This window comes from Macaca fascicularis, chromosome 17 (assembly GCF_037993035.2).
Source record: "Macaca fascicularis isolate 582-1 chromosome 17, T2T-MFA8v1.1".
NCBI classification, from domain to species: domain Eukaryota; kingdom Metazoa; phylum Chordata; class Mammalia; order Primates; family Cercopithecidae; genus Macaca; species Macaca fascicularis.
In genome coordinates this window covers 28544616-28567195 of record NC_088391.1, presented here as the reverse complement: position 1 = coordinate 28567195, position 22580 = coordinate 28544616, and the positions used below count along the sequence as shown (strand labels likewise).

The 22580-nt window shown below is 36.2% G+C and overlaps 1 protein-coding gene across 14 annotated transcripts in view; it reads left to right on the top strand.

Moving 5' to 3' along the window:
- The window catches only part of CAB39L (calcium binding protein 39 like), a 136467-nt gene that overhangs the window by 37884 nt on the left and 76003 nt on the right, over positions 1 to 22580 (top strand). For 2 of the 14 annotated variants that reach the window (XM_065533259.1, XM_005585850.4), the window contains exon 1: positions 8834 to 9247. The exons of the other annotated variants lie outside the window; for them this stretch is intronic. The gene's annotated coding sequence lies outside the window, so the exon portion shown is untranslated. Of the gene's footprint in view, positions 1 to 8833; positions 9248 to 22580 lie in introns of those variants that run through there. 14 annotated transcript variants of the gene reach the window in all.

The following is a 22580-nucleotide window of genomic DNA, read 5'->3' as shown; positions in this document are numbered from 1 at the left end:
TCCTCTTTCCCTGGGCAGTCTCTACTCATGCTTTCTCCTCCTTCTCATTTGAGAAAAATATATATTATTCCTCTTATGTTCTTGATCCCTTCCATTGTGATCTCAAAGATCATGCTCCAATAATTATCCCCTTCTCATCTTCTACCTTCCTCCTGTCTGTCCCACTCAATCTACCAAGAGTTGAAAGTTTGTTTGTTTTTTAAGGCAAACAAAAACCTCTTCTATTAAGCCCTTCAAGCTGCCCTTCTATTCTTTATATCCAACACTTGGAAACAGTAATATATATTCATTTCTCTATTACCTCATCCCTAACCTCTTATAATCCTAATCCTTTTTTTTTTTTTTTTTTGAGATGGAGTCTCGCTCTGTCGCCCAAGCTGGAGTGCAGTGGCCGGATCTCCGCTCACTACAAGCTCCGCCTCCCGGGTTCGCGCAATTCTCCTGCCTCAGCCTCCCGAGCAGCTGGGACTACAGGCGCCCGCCACCTCGCCCGGCTTATTTTTTGTATTTTTAGTAGAGACGGGGTTTCACCGTGTTAGCCAGGATGGTCTCGATCTCCTGACCTCGTGATCCGCCCGTCTCGGCCTCCCAAAGTGCTGGGATTACAGGCTTGAGCCACCGCGCCCGGCCCCTAATCCATTGTTGTATCAGGTACTACTAAGTCTCCAATCTCCCATACAGTGTTCTAGGCATGGCATGGCAGATTTGGGCTATGTATGCTACCTGGATCAGAGCCAGTGTTACCAGTTTCCCAGAAGGGCTGGCCTGGAGTCCTCTGCCTGCCTCATGCTTTTCTATACTGCTGTATGCTCTGATGGTCCGTGCCTGTCTTTGGTCTTGCTGACTACCAGTCTATGTCTTTAGGAATTTAGGGAATATGAACTCTTAAAAGTCCCTTTCTCTGTGCCCAGTGGTTCTCTAAAGGCCCCTTTCCCACTAATACTTTTGCTTTGTAAGAATTCAAAGTGGGACTTAGAAATTAGACTACAGGGTTGGGTAGTAAGTACTTTTAAATGCTTCTTTTTCTTGAAGGTCTCTTTTCTTTGGTCATACGATAGCATACTTTTCAGTTTCTCCTTTCCCTTTCTAACCACTGTTTCTTTATTTGCCTTTTTCTTTCTTTTTTTTTTTTTTTTTGAGACAGGGTCTCACTCTGTTGCCCAGGCTGGAGTGCGGTGGTGCAATCTTGGCTCACTGCAACTTCTGCCTCCAGGGCTCAAACGATCCTCCCACCTCAGCCTCTGGAGTAACTGGGACCACAGGAGTGCACCACCACGCCCAACTAATTTTTGTATATATTTTTTTGGTAGAGATGGGGGGTCTTGCCATGTTGTCCAGGCTGGTCTTGAACTTCTGGGCTTAAGTGATTTGCCTCCCAGAGTGCTGAGATTACAGGGGTGAGCCACTACACCCAGCCAGTTGCCCTTTTTCTACCAATACCTGTAGATGTTTCTTGAAGTTTTGTCCTTGGCTCTCTTTTTGGTCTCTCTCATACTGCAATGGCAGGATGGATGACCCCCAGATATATTGCTCCGGTCTGTTTTCTCTCAAAGTTCTAGTTCTGTATGTTCAGCTGCCTGTGGGCATTTGTATCCAAAAGTCTTGCTGGCATCTCGGACTTGTTATATATCAAGTAACTGCCTATTTCATAAAATTTATTTTTTTTCCTGTGGTTCTTATATGTTTTAAAGGTATAACCTGCTTACTCTCACACAGGCATGGGAACGCATTGTGATCTTGACTCGTCTCTCAATTACTATCTACATTTTTTCAGTTGCCAAACCTATTCTCTCTTATACTCTTGTAGTCCTTTTATTCCCACTGTCTGGTTACCCTCACTGTCATCCTAGACTATTGAGTTACCTTTAATTTCATCAGCTACTGTTTCTTTGCCCTTTTGATTCTTCTTAATACACTGCCAAATTCACATTCATTACAGAAAGTTCTGATCACATCATGGCTCCGTTTTGTCAGCAAATTACTTAGCTCATTCGCCTAGCACTCAATCTCTCCATAATCTGACCCCAACCTGGATTTCTAGTTTTTGTTTGTTTGTTTGTTTGTTTGTTTTGAGATGGAGTTTCGAGCCCAGGCTGGAGTGCAATGGTGCAATCTCAGCTCACCACAACCTCCGCCTCCCAGATTCAATCAATTCTCCTGCCTCAGCCTCCCAGGTAGCTGGGGTTACAGGCATGCGCCACCATGCCTGGATAATTTTGTATTTTTAGTAGAGACGGGGTTTCTCTATGTTAGTCAGGCTGGTCTCGAACTCCTGACCTCAGGTGATCCACACACCTTGGCCTCCCAAAGTGCTGGGATTACAGGCATGAGCCACCATGCCCAGTCTAGTTTTTTATACTATTATCATTCACATAGCGTTTGCTTCTGCCATACTAAATTTTTGTTTCTTCTATTTTTTTTTTTTTTTTGAGACAGGGTCTTGCTGTGTTGCTCAGGCTGGTCTCAAACTCCTGGGCTCAAGCAATCCACCTGCCTCAGCCTCCCATAAGGGCTGGGAATACAGATACGAGCCACTGGACCTTGACCTTAATACACTTTTTCTTACAACTGTTATACATTTAAATAAAAACAAATATGTTAATTAAATATAAATAACTCTAAAACCAATAAAGTAAAATTAATATTAATTTAATTCAAAATATAGCACTAAATCGTGGAGGTGGCACTTAATCATATAATTATGTATTTGTGTATTTAGTATTTTACATGTTAGTGTCTTGATTTTTTTTTTTTGGGAGGGAAATCATGACAAACCAGGTTTTGTGCCATTATTTTTATTGTTGACAATGAACTCTTTTTTAACCACTAATGTTTTAATTTAATGGACTAATCAATTCAATAATGTGCCTTAAACATTCATTAACTAGTTATAGCACTTATTGCTAGTGAATTGTTATAGTATGAGTATGCCAAGATGAATTCAAAGCCTTATAACACTCAATAATGTAAATATGACTGCTGAGGTGGAGGAGGTAACTTGGAATTCTGCACAGTTAAGCTACCAAAGCTACCACATGTAAGTGAAAAATAATTTTCCTACCTTTTTTTTGTATTCAAATAACTGTAGAATCATTGCATATTTAGCATGCCATGATGCCATTTGACTGTAACTTGATCTATATACATCATTTACATTTTTTTCTTCCCCAGTGATTTTCTTAATAGTTGAGACAACTCCACTGAACTACACCATTTATAGGTTGTTAAAGTCTCCACTTAAAGAAATTGAAGTCTTGTTTTATGAGATTTCTTTCAATTGTGAACTAACAATGTAAAATAGTTTTGTTTTTTAACAGGTAAAATAATTAAATGTTAACATTAGGACTCACTAATGACAGTTATATGCTGACCAATTCATGAGTTAACAGCAAAAAATTTTTTAAACTTCAGTCAGTGATGTTATTGTTAGTAATTTTGGTACTGTTATTTTGAATCCATATTAGATATATTGAAAGATTAGGCAAATATATCATTATGTTACTATGTTATTAGAACAAAGATTTGTGGTATAAGTGAAGGTGAATATAAGAGCAAAGAAGTAGAGTTAAAATTCTGTAATGATAGATTAGAATTAAAAGTATCAATAAAAACTATTTTTTGGAGTGACTTTTTCAATTAAGTTGTTGTCTTTTTAATTTTCAAAATTTTAATTTTTAGGGTACATAGTAGGTGTATATATTTGTAGGATACATGAGATATTTTGATATAGGCATGCAATGTGTAATAATCACCTCAGGGTAAATAGGGTATCCATCCACCTCAACTATTCATCAATCGTTTGTGTTAAGAACATTCCAGGCCGGGTGCGGTGGCTCACACCTGTAATCCCAGCACTTTGGGAGGCCGAGGTGGGTGGATCATGAGTCAGGAGATTGAGAACATCCTGGCTAACATGGTGAAACCCTGTCTCTACTAAAACTACAAAAAAAAATTAGCTGGACGGGGTGGCAGATGCCTATAGTCCCAGCTACACAGGAGGCTGAGGCAGGAGAATGGCGTGAACCCAAGAGGTGGAGCTTGCAGTGAGCCGAGATCGTGCCACTGCACACTCCAGCCTGGGTGTTAGAGCAAGACTCAGTCTCAAAAAAAAAAAAAAAAAAAGAACATTCCAATTGTATTCCCTCAGTTATTCTAAAATGTACAACAAATTGTTGCTCACTGTAGTCACCCTGTTGTGCTGTCAAATACTAGATCTTATTCAGTGTATCAAACTATATTTTTATACTCATCCCCATTAGTGGATTAACCAGCCCCTTTTCCCTACTTGCTGCCACCATCATTCTCCTCTCTATCTCTGTGAGTTCAATTGTTTAAATTTTTAGCTCCCACAAATGAGTGAGAACATGTGAAGTTTGTCTTTCTGTGCCTGGCTTATTTCACTTAACATAATATCCTCCAGTTCTATCCAGGTTGTTTCAAATAACAGGATCTCATTCTTTTTTATACCTGAATAGTATTCCATTGAGTATTTCCCTTCCCTCCCCTCCCCTCCCCTCCCCTCCCCTCCCCTCCCCTCCCCTCCCCTCCCCTCCCCTTCCCTCCCCTTCCCCTCCCCTTCTCCTCCCTTCCCCTCCCTTCCCCTTCATTCCCTCTTTCTTTCTTTCTTTTTTGACAGGGTCTTGCTCTGTCACCCAGGCTGCAGTGCAGTGGTGCAATCATGTGCCACCAACTCTGGCTAATTTTGATTTTTTGTAGAGATGAGGTCTTGCTATGTTATTCAGGCTGTTTTGAACTTCTCTGCTCATGAAATGTTCCTGCCTCAGCCTCCCAAAGTGCTGGGATTACAGGTGTGAGCCACCGTGCCTGGCCCAGATGACCAGATGATTCTTGTTGTACCTTAATGTCCTTTTCTTTCAGACTGAAGAACTCCCTTTAGCTTTTCTTGTAGGACAGGTCTGGGTTGATGAAATCCCTCAGCTTTTGTTTGTCTGGGAATGTCTTTATTTTTGCTTCATGTTTGAAGGATATTTTCACTGGATATAATATTTCAGGATAAAAGATTTTTTCTTTCAGACCTTCAAATATGTCTTAACTGCTCTTTCTTGGCCTGTAATGTTTCCACTGAGAAATCTGTTGCCAGATGTGTTGGAGCTCATTTATATATTATTATTTTCTTTTCTCTTGCTGCTTTTAGGATTCTTTCTTTATCCTTGACCTTTCATTGTTTGAGTATTAGATGTCCCGAGGTAGTTTTTTGGGGGCAAAATCTGCTTAGTGTTCTATAACCTTCTCGTACTTGAATATTGATCTTTCTCTAGGTTTGGGAAGTTCTCTGCTGTCTGTTTGGATAAACTCTCTACCCTGCTCTCTCTCTCTACCTCCTCTTTAAGGTCAATGACTCTTAGATTTGCCATTTTGAGGCTATTTTCTAGATCCCGTAGGCATGCTACCTTATTTTTATTCTTTTTTCTTTTGACTGCTCTGTGTATTTCAGATAGCCTGTCTTCAGGCTCACTAATTCTTTCTGCTGCTTGATCAATTCTGCTTTTGAGAAACTCTGATGCATTTTTCAGTTTGTCAATTAAATTTTTCAGCGCCAGAATTTCTCCTTGATTCTTAATTATTTCAGTCTTTTTATTATATTATCTGATAAGATCTGAATTCCTTCTCTGTGTTATCTTGGATTTCTTTGAGCTTCCTCAAAACAGCTATTTTGAATTCTCTTAAAGGTCACATATCTCTGTCATTCCAGAATTGGTCACTGGTTCCTTATTTAGTTGGTTTGGTGAGGTCATGATTTCCTGGATGGTCTTGATGCTTCTGGATGTTTGTCAGTGTCTGGGCATTGAAGAGTTAGGTATTTCTTCTAATCTTCACACTCTGGGCTTATTTGTACTTGTCTTTTAAATTTTTTTTTCCCGACCTCTCAAGGATGAATGTATCTGTCCTTCTTAAGAAGCCTTTCCAAATATTCAAAGGGAATTGAGTATTGTGATCTAAGTCTTTGGTCACTGCAGCCATATTTGCATTAGATGATATTTCAAAGCCCAGTAATGTTGTGACTTGCAGACACAAGGAGATACTGCCTTGGTGGTCTTGGGTAAGATCCAGGAGAATTCCCTGGATTACCAGACAGTCTCTTGTTCTCTTCCCTTACTTTCCCTCAAAGGGATCTTTCTCTGTCTCTCCTTGCTGAGCTGCCTACAGTTGGGGGAGGGAAGGGGAGCCCTCTTGTGACCACCACTGCCAGGACTATACTGGGTCAATGCTGGGTCACACCTGAAGCCACCACAGTACTGGGTTATACCCAAGGCCTGTAACAACTATTTCTTGGCTACTGCTGATGTTTATTCAAGGCCCAAAGACTATACTATATAGTATATATATACTCTCTATATAGTATACATATATATGCTATGTAGTATATATAGTATACATTAGGTTCTTTTAAGTTTCCCCATAGTTCAGGGATTCTCTGTTCATTTTTATTTTTTTAAACTTTTTTTCTGTCAATGCTTTATTTTGATATGTTCCGTCACTGTGTCTCCAAGTTTACTAATCATTTCTTCTGCAGGGTGTAGTCTGCTATTCATCTCATTTGGTGTAATTTTCATTCCAGAGTTTATAGGGCTTTTTTCTTGTTGTTGTTGTTTAAAGATCTTAGTTGTCCTTATTTGTGATTCTAGAGTTGGGCAACACTTCATTCCATAAAACAGAATAAATGTTTTCTCAGAAATTGTAGTTTTAATTCTTAGAAATTTGATCTGGATCTTTTTTATATCTGCCATATCTCTCCTTAACATTCTTATCTTTCTAATACCTTCTTGAACTTATGGAAGATATTTTTTATAGTTTTAATGTCTTTGTATAGTAATTCTATTATTTGTGTCATTTCTGACTCTGTTTCTAACGATCTATTTTCTCCTTCTTATGCATTATGTTTTCCTGCTTCTTTGCATGCCTGGTGATTTTTGACTGGATGGCAGATATTGTGAATTTTACGTTATTGTGTGCTAGATTTTAAAAAATTTATATAAATATTTTAAAATTTTACTCTGGGTTGCAGTTATTTGGAAATAATATGATCCTTTCAGGGCTTACTTTTAATATCTATTAGGAGGGACCAGAACAATCTTTAATCTAAACCTAATTTGGTTCCACTACTGAGGCAATATCCTTCTGAATACTCAACCCAATTTCCTGTAGATTATGAGATTTCTTCACTCTTGCTGTTGGAAATATGGAATGGTATTTAATAGGAATTAAATATACAATCAATCATAAATAATCTTAGTAATTATATGTCTTAAAGTCCTTGACTTGACTTTGTGCCTTTGAATACATTGTAGATTGATATAGAGTCTCCCAATTTTAAATTAACCTTGCTGTTATTCTAAGAACCACTTTTATCAATTCTGAATTTCTTTAATTATACTACAACTCTTGGAGTATAACCCAAGATACTAGACACTTCATACCCTGAGTGATTTAGAATTATTTCCATTTAACATCTCTTTAAAAAGAAGAAATAAAACTCTAAAAATTATAAAACTGCTAATTGAAAGAATAGTTGGCAGACTAATCTCTAGTCATCTTTGATACCTATTTAATAGGTGCTAAGAAATAACCAAATAACTGTATAATATAGTTAAATTTTAATTCTACCTTAAATAAACCAGATCAAGACATCTATATTTTAAGGCCGACTTTTACTGACTTATTTTTCTTAAGGGGTATAAACAACTATTTATAGATATTTACCTTTCACCTTACTTAAGCTCATATTCTTAGAGAGATTTTAATTCTGCAGAGAATAAGAATGTGTTACTTAATAATAGGTCTAATAACTACTTCTGTTCCTTCTGTACTTGGGAGATCCATCAGTAGAAGGGCCCAAGACTTTTGATTAGGGACATAGTGGGAGATGGAGAACCTAAAAGTGTGTTGGGCTAAGGAACTGGAACAGAACTCCAAAGCAGGATCTGACCAGCATTCATACAGAGCCAGCACGTATTCCAAGCTGCATACATTGCCTCCTAATTCCAAAGAATCCTACAAATGCCATCTAAGCCTGCCAGCCATGAGCCCACTCAGCTTTCCACCTAATTCCTCATCCCCAAACCTTACAGAGAGTTTCATAATTTTAAGATACTTTACCCTATAATTATATGTATATAATAACTTTAATAATTTTTTGTAGCCTTTAGCCTTTGTAATTCTTATAAGAGGTGTTATGCATTCTGACCGGTAATGCTTAGGGGGAAAAAAACCTTTCTAATGGCAATAATTACATTTGGTTTGCACATACATGATTAAGCTGCTCTATTGTTTTTGGTGTCAATATTTTTCTATGTTCTTTATAATTTTCCCTTTTATAACTGCAAATTTTGGTCCAAGTTTCAAAATAGACCATATTAAGAAATACATTAAGTTTTCATAAAATTACACGGTTTAAATTACAAGTACTCTAAAACCTTCCTTGCTTTTTAAATGTTAAGATTAAGTTTCTAATACAAGTACTTGTGTGTTTACTTGCTCCACTTTCTTATAATTGGGAATAGCATCTTCCCTGAGGAGCTAGCATATTAGCAGGTGAATCTGTTATTATTACTATCAACATGCTTTTTTTAAAAAGAACCTTTATTTACATTTTTAAACAAGATGGTCAAGCCAGTTTAATCAGTTGACAAAACCCTGTGTATGAACAAGTATAAGACTTAAGGCAGAAAAATGTGATGAGAAAAAAATTTGTTTATCTCTAGACTTTTTTCTTTTTTGGCCCAATAATTTATTTTGCCTCAGCTTTACACGCATTTTTGTGACGTTGCAGGACTGGGGAGGGAGGAAGTAAAGAGGGAGCTGTAACTGTGGTACATATCTGAAAGCAAGTGTTAGAGAGGGAGTGGAGGACGCATAAGCAAGCTGGTTTGACCAGAAACAGAACTGCCTGTGACAGATTAAGAGACAAGCAAGGCTTGGAATCTGAGAGCAAGCAAAGAGAGTGGAAATTTACAGCTGCTCTCTGTGAGTGTTCAAGTGATCATTTTCTGGTAACGTTTTCCGGTGGTAACTGTTACTCTTCAAAAAGAGGGACAGAAAGTCAAGACCGAATTGTGGAAACTCTTCTCTCTGCCACGCCTGATAATAGGAGGCAACCTCTATTAAATGGACGATAAAGGTTACTTCATCTAAAGTGCTTTGAGCTCAAGAAAGAGCTGTCTTCAGCACCTCACCATGTGTCTACGTTTTGTTGCTTAGAAAAGCCTAGGCATTTCTGTAACATTTGGTGAGTATCAAGAAGGTTATCTATACTGGTTTATAGAAATGGAACGAATATGATAAACTTTAGTTTTAATTGAGGTTCTGCAGTTATTACTTATATATTCATTATAAACCGTGCTGTTACCTTGTTTCTTTGTGCATAATGAATTGCTGTTACTAGGAGAGGTTTAAAAAAACTACAAAACAATACTTCTCTGTTGCCTAAGGCACTTGAACCATTACCAACTATTCCGTGTTCATGGAATATCTTATTTTGGAAATGGGTTTTTATTTACAAAGAGTTTCCAAAAATAAAATAGTGGCAGTACAGTGTGCCATTTTTCATGTTTCTTTTTCAACTGCATGAAAATTTGAAAGTTATCTCTTTCTGTCTATTGTTAGTAAATTTTAAATTATCACTGTATTTTGTATTATAAATTACAGCATTCTCTCATAATTTAAATAAAAATGTTGATACTAGTATTTAAAAGGATATATAATTTAAATGTTGACTGCTTCTGTTAGACCCAATAAGTGACACCTGATTTTTCCTGCTTTATGTAAAATGAATGAATGCACTTGGGTTTCTAAGTAAGGAATAAAAAGCAGTTATTTTGTTATTACAGTTTATACCAAGCTTTCCTCTCATATAATCTTATTCTGTTAAAGAGCTAATATAACCTGGGGTGTGTGTGTGCGTGCTTGTATAAGCAATAGAGCAAGGAAAAATAAACTCTTAAAAATATCTATTCACATTCCAATAAAACCTTCTTTGTATAATCTTAAAATAGGAGAGTGTATGCTAATTATATATATCTTTTTAAAGACATGGATGGAGGCATGTAATCATTCTTCTGTAGGAGGAAGAAAGTGTATGTTGTTAACTGTGAAATTGAGTCACTGCATGAAGATGCACCACTCTAAGCAGAGTTTCTAATCTACTCTCTGCTAGCCTCAAGAAATACATATGTCTTTAGTTATTGATTCAAGCAAATCCTTTAAGGCAAAACAACTGAAATGAGAACTTCTGTAGCGTATTAGTAAACACATTAAAGGGACTTGTACCCTAGATAGACTATAAAATGGCTGTACTTTCTCTAACATTTCCTCTACGTGTACAGAAACCTGTAGAACAGGTTTTGTTTTGTGGGATTTTGCGAGTTTTTTTTTTTTTTTGTGACTGTTGACCTAGGTGTAAGAAGCAGCTCAGCTGGTCTGTGGAAACCTTTTCTGGACTAGTTAGTATCTTGCACTTAAAAGTAAACATCATAGAGATAATATCACAAACTTACTTTTATTTCTTTATAGATTTTCACATGCTCAGTCCTTCTTAGACTGGTGGAAAATTATTTGCATACAGCTTCACACTCTTCAGAATAATTTTTTATTTTAAACTAGTCATTTACTGTGTTACCTTAGTGATGGTACCATTTCCCAGGCCCATAGGAATGTAAATGTAGAAATAAAGAATAATGCATTCCCAATTTACAAATGCTTTGTATTTCAGAAGTTTACTTGTGAAGGGATTGTTGGAAATTTAGAACCCATTTTCCCTGGGAAACAGTTTATCAAGTGAGTGTTGGGCATTTGTTATAGTTGAGGAATATATTTTACCCATGCTGTAGAAAAACCATTGCTACTTGAAAAATATAGGAAAGTCAATTCCAATGATGAAACTAAATATAAAATAATTATGTTGGATAAGATATTATTTTTATTCTAAATATAAATGCTTAAAGAAAAGCAAGTTTAATAGGTGGATAGGTATTTGGAAGGATGCTTATGGGTTTTCTGGGTACTTTCGTGAGCTTTCAAGGTTGATTGCACTGTTTTTGAGATCTGATCTGACATTGAAATCAGTGATTTCTCTTTTTCTTGCTACAAGAATATTTCTGGCCATTGAGTTCATACTTAGCCATTCCTAAGGTCTAGCCCAGTGTGTGGCACATAGTAGGTACCTGATAGTAGTTACTTCATGAGGACTAAACTGTTTCTTTGGTTCACAAAATTGAAATGAGTTATTTTCCAAGATATACAAAAAAGGAAAGAGGCTTAGGGGCACACGTTTTTCATTATGAGAAAGAGATGATCTGACAAGAATTGATTGAATTGTGAGATGTGAACAAAGCAAAAGTAAGATAGAATAGGTCTAACTCTGAAGACAGCAAGAAAAGACCATGGTATAACTTGGTTGCTATCTTGAATGAGTAGGAATGGTGACGAGGGGAGGCAGTTTACAAAGGTATCTTGAGTACATGGGACATTCTAAAGTCAGGTGTCAACTTTAACTCAGAAGGATTCTGTCTTTGTAAATGTTTACTAGGACCCATATGAAGAAATGTGACTTCTTTGGAAAACTTGTCTTGGGTCTATCCAAATTAACTTTATTGGTCCTGAAAGTGTCTCTGAAGTGCCAGTATATGAAATTTAAAAGTCAGTAATGCAATATGCATATGTAATGAAATAATAATGAAATAAACAATACAGTAGATGCAGGTTTCGGTTATTGTGGATGATTTGTAATGGCATAAAAACTCTTCCATTTGATCAAGAAATACTTTCTTTAGTCTATTTTAAATCTTATGTAAAAAGTAATGATTTTGATAGTCCTAAATGGTATATAATAGGTTCTTAACAAATATTTACTGAATGGATGAAGGTAGATTTGGACAATTTTCCATTTCTGGGATATATATGTGTGTGTTTACATGCACATATATATTCATAATGTGGCTTAAAGATTATATTTAGCTGATAGTCACATAACAAAGAAAAATCTATTAAAACTATATTAGCATGTCTATTAATTATAGTCAAAGTTGGTATTTCACTAATTAATTAGTTTAAACAGAGATCTTTACTGCTTGTAAGTGAGATAATATACTTTCCAGTTTTGTAACTTAAATGTCTCAAATTTCTAGCAGAAACTCATATAGTCTCTTCCAACTTTGGAAGGGCGAAAGATTATATTAAATTACTCAGCCAGAAAAACCGAATCAACTTCGAACAGCTTGGGGATAACAGACAACTTTAGCAAAATCACTTTCATCTCTACTCTCTCATGTTAATGTTTTTATAGATTGACAGGTCAAAGACAGGCACAGGGCTTACTGAAGCTATGAAATAGTTGTATTTCACACTATTTGTATAAACCGTGCCTTAATATCAATAACAGCATCTAAACAAAATTTGTTATGTGTAATATGTATGTGCTTACAAGAAAGAATGAAAAATGAATTATGAGTTTCTCTTGATAATTCGATTTTTAAAGAGTAACCATTTGTTAATTTCAGTAAGAGCTAATGCTTTAATGATAGTTACAGGTTTTTGAGAATACTGACTTAGGTTCAGATCTGTGCTATAAATTGAGATTGTAAAATTCTACCATAAAATTTTCAATCATTGACATTTATTAATAGCTAATAAAGGCAGAAAATTTTGGCTCTGACAAATGACTAAAGCTGTCAACAAAAACATTAGTGTGAACCTAATGAATAAAGTTACTAGTTTTTTTTTTTTCTGGAACTACAATAGCCTACTAGGATCCTTAGATAATAAATGTAGTAGTAGTTGTATATATTCCTAACATTATGTGTTAATTATTTTTAAAAATGTATTTCAGTGTTACTGTACATTAGAAATAAAGAGTAATTAACAAGGGACATGAGTTTCTCATTAAAGAGTTTTTCTTCTGATGTAAGTCTGACTGATGCTTCCAGATGAATGGGACTCATAAAAAGCTCCTCACAACTTTTCCATTTCTGTGTAAATTGCCCATTTTTAGAAAATGCCTCTCCCTCAAATTCGGTTAATAAAACTTATAAAAACAAGTTTTTCTTAGTCATTTTGAACTGAGAAAAAGGATTATCCATGCAAGTCATTATTTATACTTCATTGTTTCACTCATATCTATAGGTTTTCAAGTACAAAATTCAGTTGTGGTGCTTTGTAATTACATTTAGGATGTATATTTTAAAATGGAAAAATTGAAGCATAGAAGATACTGATTGGAAGATTCTTTGACATATATAATTTGCTTCATAATGATATGGTATTATTACATATATAATGATATGTTTGTAACTTAACCATCTCTGTGAAGGCAATTCTAAATTATGTTTTTTGGGGGAGAGTCTTCCTGGATACAGTAGCAAATACAGTAGAACTTTAAGGTGCATGTTTTTGTTTTAAGATTTTTGTATAATCAAAAGCACCCATTTTAGGAGAACGGTTCAATTAATATTGACATACATATGCACTCATCTAACCTCTATCCCATTTAATTTTTAGAAATGAATCTTACAGGCACAATTATTTGCCATGTACATTTGATTTCATTTCTTTCTATCTGTGAATCCTATTTGGAATACAGATAAAATAATACTATCCCTGAACTTTTCTGAATTTTATTTTATTTTATTTTAATTTTTTTGAGATGGAATCTCAGGTCTGTCACCCAGGCTGGAGTGCAGTGGTGCGATGTTGGCTCACTGCAACCTCTGCCTCCCTGGTTTAAGTGATTCTTCTGCCTCAGCCTCCTGAGTAGCTGGGATTACAGGAGCGCACCACCACACTGGCTAATTTTTGTATTTTAGTAGAGACGAGGTTTCACCATGTTGGCTAGGCTGCTCTCGATCTCCTGACCTCATGTGATCCGCCCACCTCAGCCTCCCAAAGTGCTGGGATTACAGGCATGAGCCACTGCGCCTGGCCCTGAAATTTTTTTTATGTGGTGGTAGGTTTATTTTAATTTTTTTAGTTTAACAGAAGGTGCCTGTGCCTTAAGTTAAATTAACAGGCTCTTAAGAAATCATTTTGGAAATGTTCCTCTCTAACTCATTGTTGATTGTAAAATAAACTTATGTGAGGAAAAGAAGGTTTATTTTTTAGTTGACTTTCTTCAGATGAGTTAGCGGTTTGGTTATACCTCTGGAAATGTTGAGACTTCTCTTTTGGCTTCAGAGATAAATTTCCCACTCCCTTCAGTTTTCCTGGGAAACCCTTGACATTCAAAATGTTATTTAAAAAAAATTTTTTTTCAGACAGAGTCTCACTGTGTTGCCCAGGCTGGAGTGCAGTGGCACAAACATGGCTCACTATAGCCTTGACCTCCCAAAGTGTTAGGATTATAGGTGTGAGCTACTGCACCTGGCCTCGAATTATTATTGAATAGCATAGTTGCAGATTAGATGTTAGACATTTTTCCCTTTGAAATATTTTAAGTGGGATAACAACAAGGGCATTTAATGCTCCAAGTGGCTATTCTCCTCTTCCTCTAGGTCCTTTCCCACCCCCATCCCCCCCACCGCCAACTCTCCTTTCCATTTATGTCACTGAACATATTCAGATGACTCACTTGAGTGGTTGATTTTGGGCCGTCTTCAATGGTGCTCACACACAAGTTAGGAATATGAAATATTTTACTGTGTATTAGGAAAGAGAATGCTGCCAAAATCTACTACAAAATCTACAGGGCGTGAGTTCCCTGGGAGCAGAGTTGGATGATCTTTTTTGGCTTTCTCTCCAGAATCTGAGCCAAGTACTACTCTTTATGAAACTTTATAGCCAAAGGAATCATATTTGAATAATGCTTTGAAAAGACAGGACAGGCCAGGCGTGGTGGCTTACGCCTGTAATCCCAGCACTTTGGGAGGCCGAGGCGGGTGGATCACGAGGTCAGGAGTTTGAGACCAGCTTGTCCAACAGGGTGAAACCCCGTCTCTACTAAAATACAAAAATTAGCCGAGCGTGGTGGTGAGCGCCTGTAATCCCAGCTACTCAGGAGGCTGAGGCAGGAGAATCTCTTGAACCCGGGAGGTGGAGGTTGCAGTGAGCCGAGATCATGCCGTTGCACTCCAGCCTGAGCAACAGAGTGAGACTCCACCTCAGAAAAGAAAAGAAAAGAAAAGAAAAGAAAAGACATGACAATCAGATATTCCACAGTTTGAACTAAAAAAAAAAAAAGGTTATTTGTTTATTCATTCAAAATACCATTTAAGAGAGGCATTTCTACTATAAAAGTATTTGCATGATCTATTATACAAGCTTTGGAAAAAAACAGAACATTTGAAGGAAGAAGGAAATTAAGCATCCACGAGCAAACTACATTACTTGGAGGCACTCACTGTTAACATTTCAAAATTATTTTTTCTATACATAGGTTTTGTGTGTTTGTGTTTTTGTTTGCTTTACATAGTTGTAGTTATGCTACGTAATTTAGGATGCTGTTTTTTATCTTAACATTTCTATTCTATTTCACATTCTTTGGAAATATTTTCATAGACATATTTCATCAAATTTAATAAGTTACTGGTTGTGGGACGTATGGGTACTTTATGTACAACCGAGAAAGAGAAGAACCCGCCTGTTAGTGTAAGGCACCAACAATTGTAACACCTAAGCTTTGAAGATGTTAAAATGTAAAACAACTGTAAAAAGTTTAAAAGTTTAAAAAATCTGTGACATATGCTAATGTTCCATCAACTGGGTATATCACAATTTAATTATTTCCCTCTGTTAGATCAGATGTTTCTCAGTTTTTTATGATAAAAAATTACAGCAAACATTTTTGCATATAAAGATAGTTCCTTATTTTAGTTTATTTTCCTAGGACAGATTACCAGAAATGGAATTACTATAAAGCCAGAGGCTATGAACATTTTAAGGTTCTAGATTCATATTTGCCAAATTATTGTCTGATTTATATCCCCACCAGTAAGAAATGAGAGCCTGTTGCACAATACCATCATTAGAACTGAGTTTGTCAAAACAACAAAAAACTTAGTAACATAATGGACAAAATAGTCTTTCACTTTGAGTTTGCATTTTTTTTTATTATAGAGAATGGTTAAACATTTACTTGGCCGGGCGCGGTGGCTCAAGCCTGTAATCCCAGCACTTTGGGAGGCCGAGGCGGGTGGATCACGATGTTAGGAGATCCAGACCATCCTGGCTAACATGGTGAAACCCCGTCTCTACTAAAAATACAAAAAAAAAAAAAAAAAACTAGCCGGGCGTGGTGGCGAGCGCCTGTAGTCCTAGCTACTCGGAGGCTGAGGCAGGAGAATGGCATGAACCCGGGAGGCGGAGCTTGCAGTGAGCCGAGATCGCGCCACTGCAGTCCAGCCTGGGCGACACAGCGAGACTCCGTCTCAAAAAAAAAAAAAAAAAAAAAAAAAAACAACATTACTAATGTGTTTATTAACTATAATTCCTCATTTATGGTTTTCCCTTATCTGTATGTTTCCTTAATGGTTTTCTTAATTGTCTTAAAGAGATCTTTCGTAATGATATTAGCCCTCCATCTTTCAGATTCATATCACAGAATTCTCTAGTTTGTTGTTTTCCTGTAATTTTAAAAAATTATTTTATCTATAGAAATTCAAATGTATATTTGTGGAATATTTGTATTCACTTTGATTTGTTGGTCTTTTTCTTTGAAATTTTATTTTGTCATTTCTAAAATTAGAGAAACTATTTCACATCCAGAAATTTGAGAGTCACTTATATTAACATCTCTATCTGGTCTGTATTGTTCATTGATGTGTTTGTTTCTTGTGCTATTACTGTGTTACAGTACTTTATAACACCTTTCATTTCATTTCCTCCTAAGGAATCTTCCTTTTTCAAATTTGTTATTTTTGCCTATTTAGTATTCTTGACTAAATTTAGATATCAAAAAAATTTTTTTTGGACATTTGATTGGAACTGTACAAACTGTGGACTTCAAGAATAACTGACATTTAAATAATATTTATTCTATTAAAGAACATAATAGGGTGTGTTTTTTTAACCTCAGATCTTTCCTATCTTAATTATATAGGTTTCTCCACAAGTCTCTTCATTATTTCAGAAAAAATAAATGTGCTCATTATAAATAATGCAGAAAAATACCTACATGAAGAAAGTTAAACCATCACAAACTCATAATTTAGATAATATAATTAAGATTAGCTAAGCCATGTTCTAGAATCATTCTGTGACTATAACATTAAAAGGATGGCTAGCTGAAGGGATGAATAGATAAATAGACACATACATCTATTTCTCTGTTTTATTTGTTAGTTTTCTATTTCAGGAACAGTAATTATCCTATTTTTGAAATTAAGGTTTTGTAGTTTTTTAAAATACAGATCTGGTATAGGTTTTGTACATATTTAGTTGGCAGTATGAACAAAATATGCTTTTATTATGTTTTCTGGCTGGCAATTGCTTAGATGTGAAAGCTGTATGTATATTTATCATGTATTTGACTACTTTACGTAACTTCTACTAATTTCAGTTGTTCATATTTTTATGTATGTAATATATTGTCTGTTAATTATAATTTTGTCACATTCTTCCCAAATTTTATAACATTTATTTTATATTTTTATTATTTACATTATATATTATATTATATATATTATATAATTATATATTATGTTATATATTTATATTTATAGCATATATTTTATACCTTAATGCACTAACCACAACATATGGTAATGATAGAGTGATTGTGATGACCTTCATTTTATACCGCCTCTTAGTAAGAATGCCTCCATTAACCATTATTTTGTAAATTGAGCTAAGATTTGTATCTCTCTTGGTTTTAATTTTATTAGATACCTTTTCCATATGCCACTGAGATAATTTTTATTTGACTTATCGATATAATTTATTATATTCATCAGTTTTCTATTATTAAAAATCTGATTTGGTATTTTATTTTGTAAACACAGCCTTTGATTTTTATTGGCCAGAAGTTTACTTAGGGTCTACATTGAACATATTTAAACTGAAAATAATTTAGATCACTTTCCTAGTAGCTCCTGTTCTCACTTGTGTCAGTAGCTACCTTTTATCTCTTTCCCTACCAGACTCCTGTTTTTTGTTTTGTTTTGTTTTGTTTTTGTTTTTTTTTTGAGACAGAGTCTCGGTCGGTTTCTGTCTCTCCTCCATCTTCCTTTCTCTTCCCCCTATTCCTTCACTATCTTCGTCCTTAGATAATTTTAGTTTGCCCTCACATCTGCATAATTGGTAACATATAGAATTCTAGGTGAAAACGTATAGAATTCTTTTTCCCTAGAAACTATGTAAACAGTGTTTCACTGCTGTCTGTCATTTGGGGTGAAGTTACTAATCCTGATTCCACTCTGACAGTCTGGTTCTTAGGTGCCACTCTAGAGTTTTCCCCTTTATGGAAGTTTGTGGGATTTCTCTTTAGAGTTCAGAAATTTCACCGTGTATCTCGGAGTAGGCCTTTTTGCATTCCCGCCGTGTGATAACCATGAGTTTACTTAAATCTGAAGACATGTTCAGCTCTAGGAATTTTGCTCCCTTTTTATTTGTTGATGTATTTGTTACTCTCTCATCGGTTATCTCTGTTTTTTTCTTTTCCTTTAAGAATTTATATTCAATCAGTATTGGCTCTCCAGCTCTACCCTGTATATTTCCAACTTTTCTCTGAATTAGTTCTTTGCTTTTCTTTGTATTTTACTCTTCATTTCAGATTTCCATGGCTTGGTCTTTAAATTGCGGATTTGTTTTTCAATTCTATACCCTTCTGCCAATCGGCTATTCTATTGCGTTGCATGTTCTTAGTTCCAAGAATGTTTTCTCATTGATTGTTTACTTCTTTTCCATAGCAGCCTGTTCTTATTTTATGGATGTGATAGCATAGCATATCTTTTGGGTATATAAATATAATGTAATTTTTACCATCTCCCCCATGGTTTGCTATATTTATTTTTATATTTCTCTTTTATATTCTTGATTTTCATCAAACACCTCATGATTCTTGCATGTGATTTATTTATATTTATTAGCGAGGAACTGTACTAGTTGGTATTGGCAGCTGGTATGACTTTCTTTAGCCACCTTAAAGAATTGGGCAAAGTAGCTGGGCACAGTGGCTCGTGCCTGTTATCCCAGGACTTTGTAAGGCTGAGGTGAGAGAATCACTTAAGGTCAGGAGTTCGAGGCTGCAGTATGCTGTGACTGTGCCACTGCACTCCAGCCTGGGTGACAGAGCAAGAACTTGTCTCTAAAAAAATTTTTTTAAATATGAAATGGGCAAAGTATATAATTAGGAAATGTACAGAATAAGAAAGTTAAAAAGCTTGTATGGGCCAGGTGTGGTGGCTCACACCTGTAACCCCAACACTTTGGGAGGCCAAGGTGAGAGGATCTCAGGAGTTTGAGACCAGCCTGGGCAACATACAGAGACCATGTCTCTACATAAAATTAAAATTAGCCAGGAGTTCGAGGCCAGCCTGGGTAACATGGCAAACCCCATCTCTACTAAAAATATAAAAATTGACTGGACGTGGTGGCACCTGCCTGTGGTCCCAGCTACTCGGGAGGCTGAGGTGGGAAGATTGCTTGAACCCAACAGGTCAAGACTGCAGCAAGCGGTTATCACACCACTGCACTCCAACCATAATGGGACAACCTTTTACCAACTGTCATACTGGTGAAAGTTTTAAATTCTGACAGGTCTAAATGTTAGGAAGGATGGGCAATAACTGCAACTAACACTACACAGCTGTGAAAGTATAAATTGGCATAAAAACTTGAGAAAGCAATTTGGCCATATTGAATGAAGATGACCATACCTTTTGTCTCTGCTTTGAATCTATTTTAAAGCAGTGTTTTGTTTTTTGAGACAGAGTCTTGTTTTTTCACCCAGGCTGGAGTGCAGTGGCTCAATCGAGGCTCACTGCAACCTTTGCCCCCTGGGTTCAAGTGATTCTTGTGCCTCAACCTCCTGAGTAGCTGGGATTATAGGTGCCTGCCACCACACCCAGCTAATTTTTGTATTTTGTGTACACTGCACCCAGCCTGTACTACATTTTTTATCTGTTTATCTTTTGATGGACACTTAAGTTGGTTCCATGTCTTGGCTATTGTGAATAAGGTTGCAATGATCATGGAAGTGCAGATATTTCCTTGACATACTGATTTCAGTTCCTTTGGATATATACCCAGAAGTGGGATTACTGGATCATATGGTGGTTCTATTTTTTTTTTTTTTTTTGCATATCCTCCACACCATTTCTTATAGTGGCTGTACTAATTCACCTTCCCACCAACAATGTACCAGAGTTCCCTTTTCTCAGCATTCTCATTAACACTTTTCTTTCTTCTTTTTTATTTTGATTGGCTGTGTCACAATCTATTTACCAGCCAGTTGCTGCATCCAGGACAGGGAATACTCTGGCCAAACCTGGGTCATGTTCCCACCCTTTTGGTGGGGTGAGGTGATGTGGGAAGTATGGCAGACACATCTATCACCAGAAGAAACCCAGACCAAACAGCTACCAGAGGTTTTCTTCCTTTTCTTTTACTTCTCTGATTCAGTTATTTCTACTTCTATCTTTATTTCCATCCATCTTTTCTTGGAGATTTTTGGGGCAGTTTCCTTTTTAACTTCTTTAGTTGAATCCTTATTTATTTTTATTCCTATATGAATGAGTTATAATTGTAGATTCTCACCCTCCCACATGTTCTGCCAACAATATAAAGGCTCCTTTTCAAGAACTATTTCTGATTTTTTAGCATTAATTTTGTTGAGCTCTTTGTGGGCCTCATTCCATCTCATCTTTTTGTTCCATTTTTAGTAAACATACACTGTCTGTTCACACATAAATGGTATATTGGCTAAAGATTTAATTACGGGGTTATAGACTTTCCTTCTCAGAACTCTAGGTTTTCTCCATGGCCTTGGGGCATTTGGTTCATGGAAGTCCAAAACCAACCTGATTTTTATGCTTTCATTTGTTTGTTTTTTTAAGGTCATTTTGTTGGAATGTGATTTGAGAAGGAAATGTTTATTTATTTTAAAAGCCGCAAGACACTGAATGTTGGATCTTATCATGAATCTCAACTAGAAAAATCTTTCGAATGATCAAGTTTAGATTGTTTTTCTGTTTATGCTGTTATATCTTTGATTCTGTTCCATTTTTAATTCCTTTGTTGTTTTTGGCTTCCTATCCTCCCCCTCCGTTGTTATAACACCTGTTTGTTAGGGGATAACACTCCACTTTCTTCATATTGCTATAAAATACCTATATAGATATAAAGATAAACACATTCTATATCTTTTCTTCATCATTTTAGTTTTTTCAACCTTTTCTTGCCTTCTGGGAAAATTTTGGATGTGTCTGTGTCTCTCACTACATCGTGAGCCCTTTGAGGCTTCTTTGTTTTATATTTCCTGTTCAGTGCCTAGTACATTATAAGTGTTCAGTAAATACTTTTTGAATGAATACATGCAGACTAACTAATTTTGTACCTTGAAGTTGCCCCAGATCCATTTTCTGTATTGTTATTCTGCTCTATGCAGTTTGGGATTCCCAGTCTGCATTTTGGGCATGTGTGTGTTTATGTGTGTGTATATGTGTATATTTTCAGTCTTTTACCTTGGCCAGCTCTTTTTTTGTCTAAAAGAGCTTTTTGTCTCCTTTTCTTCTTTTCTTAAATTTATGTCTGTTCTAGCTTTATAGAGAATTCATTTCAGAAGCAACATTTCTTGCCCAAGTCTGTAGGGCATTTATTTCCTTTTCTTGTGTTCCTTTAATAGTAATAATAATAATAATAATAATAAAAACAACCTATTTATTGTTTATTCTGCTTACTGACTCCTGGAAGAGGAAAAGTATAACAGGGCCGTTGTCAGTCCACTAACATTTCTGGGCTGCGTGGCCTGCAGTCAGCATTAATGCTGAGGGCAGGTTGATGTGCATGGTCTCAACACAGTTTTCAATGCGTAGGAGGCGTTTATCTAGTGTCAGTCTTCTGGACTAATGTGTGTCTTTTCCTGTCCCCACTGCCTGCTTTGCTGAAATAGTATGTATGTTCTTAAAACTCTGAGGTAGACTTTATGGAAAAATTACTGCCCACCACCTTATCCCCACAAGGCACCATTGTCAGGCCTCTCCATTCCTTTTGTTCCCACCTTAAGCACTTTATCTTTGGCTTTATCTTTATCATGATAGGATACTGGGGGTTAAAGACTCAGAATGGGTGTGGGGCAGTGGTGAGTAACCTAGAGCCCTGATGCTCAATCTTACTCTAAGAACAACTTCATTTTACAGATAGAACAAATGACACCTAGAAGGGGGTGATTAACTTCTTTTGAATCATACAGTAGATCAGTTACCAATCAACTAGAGGGAGTTTATGTGTCTTGTGTTTGTGTAGAAGGTTTGAGTGCTACTTGGCTCATTGCTTAAATGAGCACCAGTGGGCTAAATGATGTGATTGGAGTAGATGCATATATAGTGACCAGCATGGTCGCCCAGAGTGTGAGAAAGGCAGCCTCGAGTTTGCAGGTGATGGGGCAGGTGTTTAGTGTAGGAATGGAGTGGGGCTGG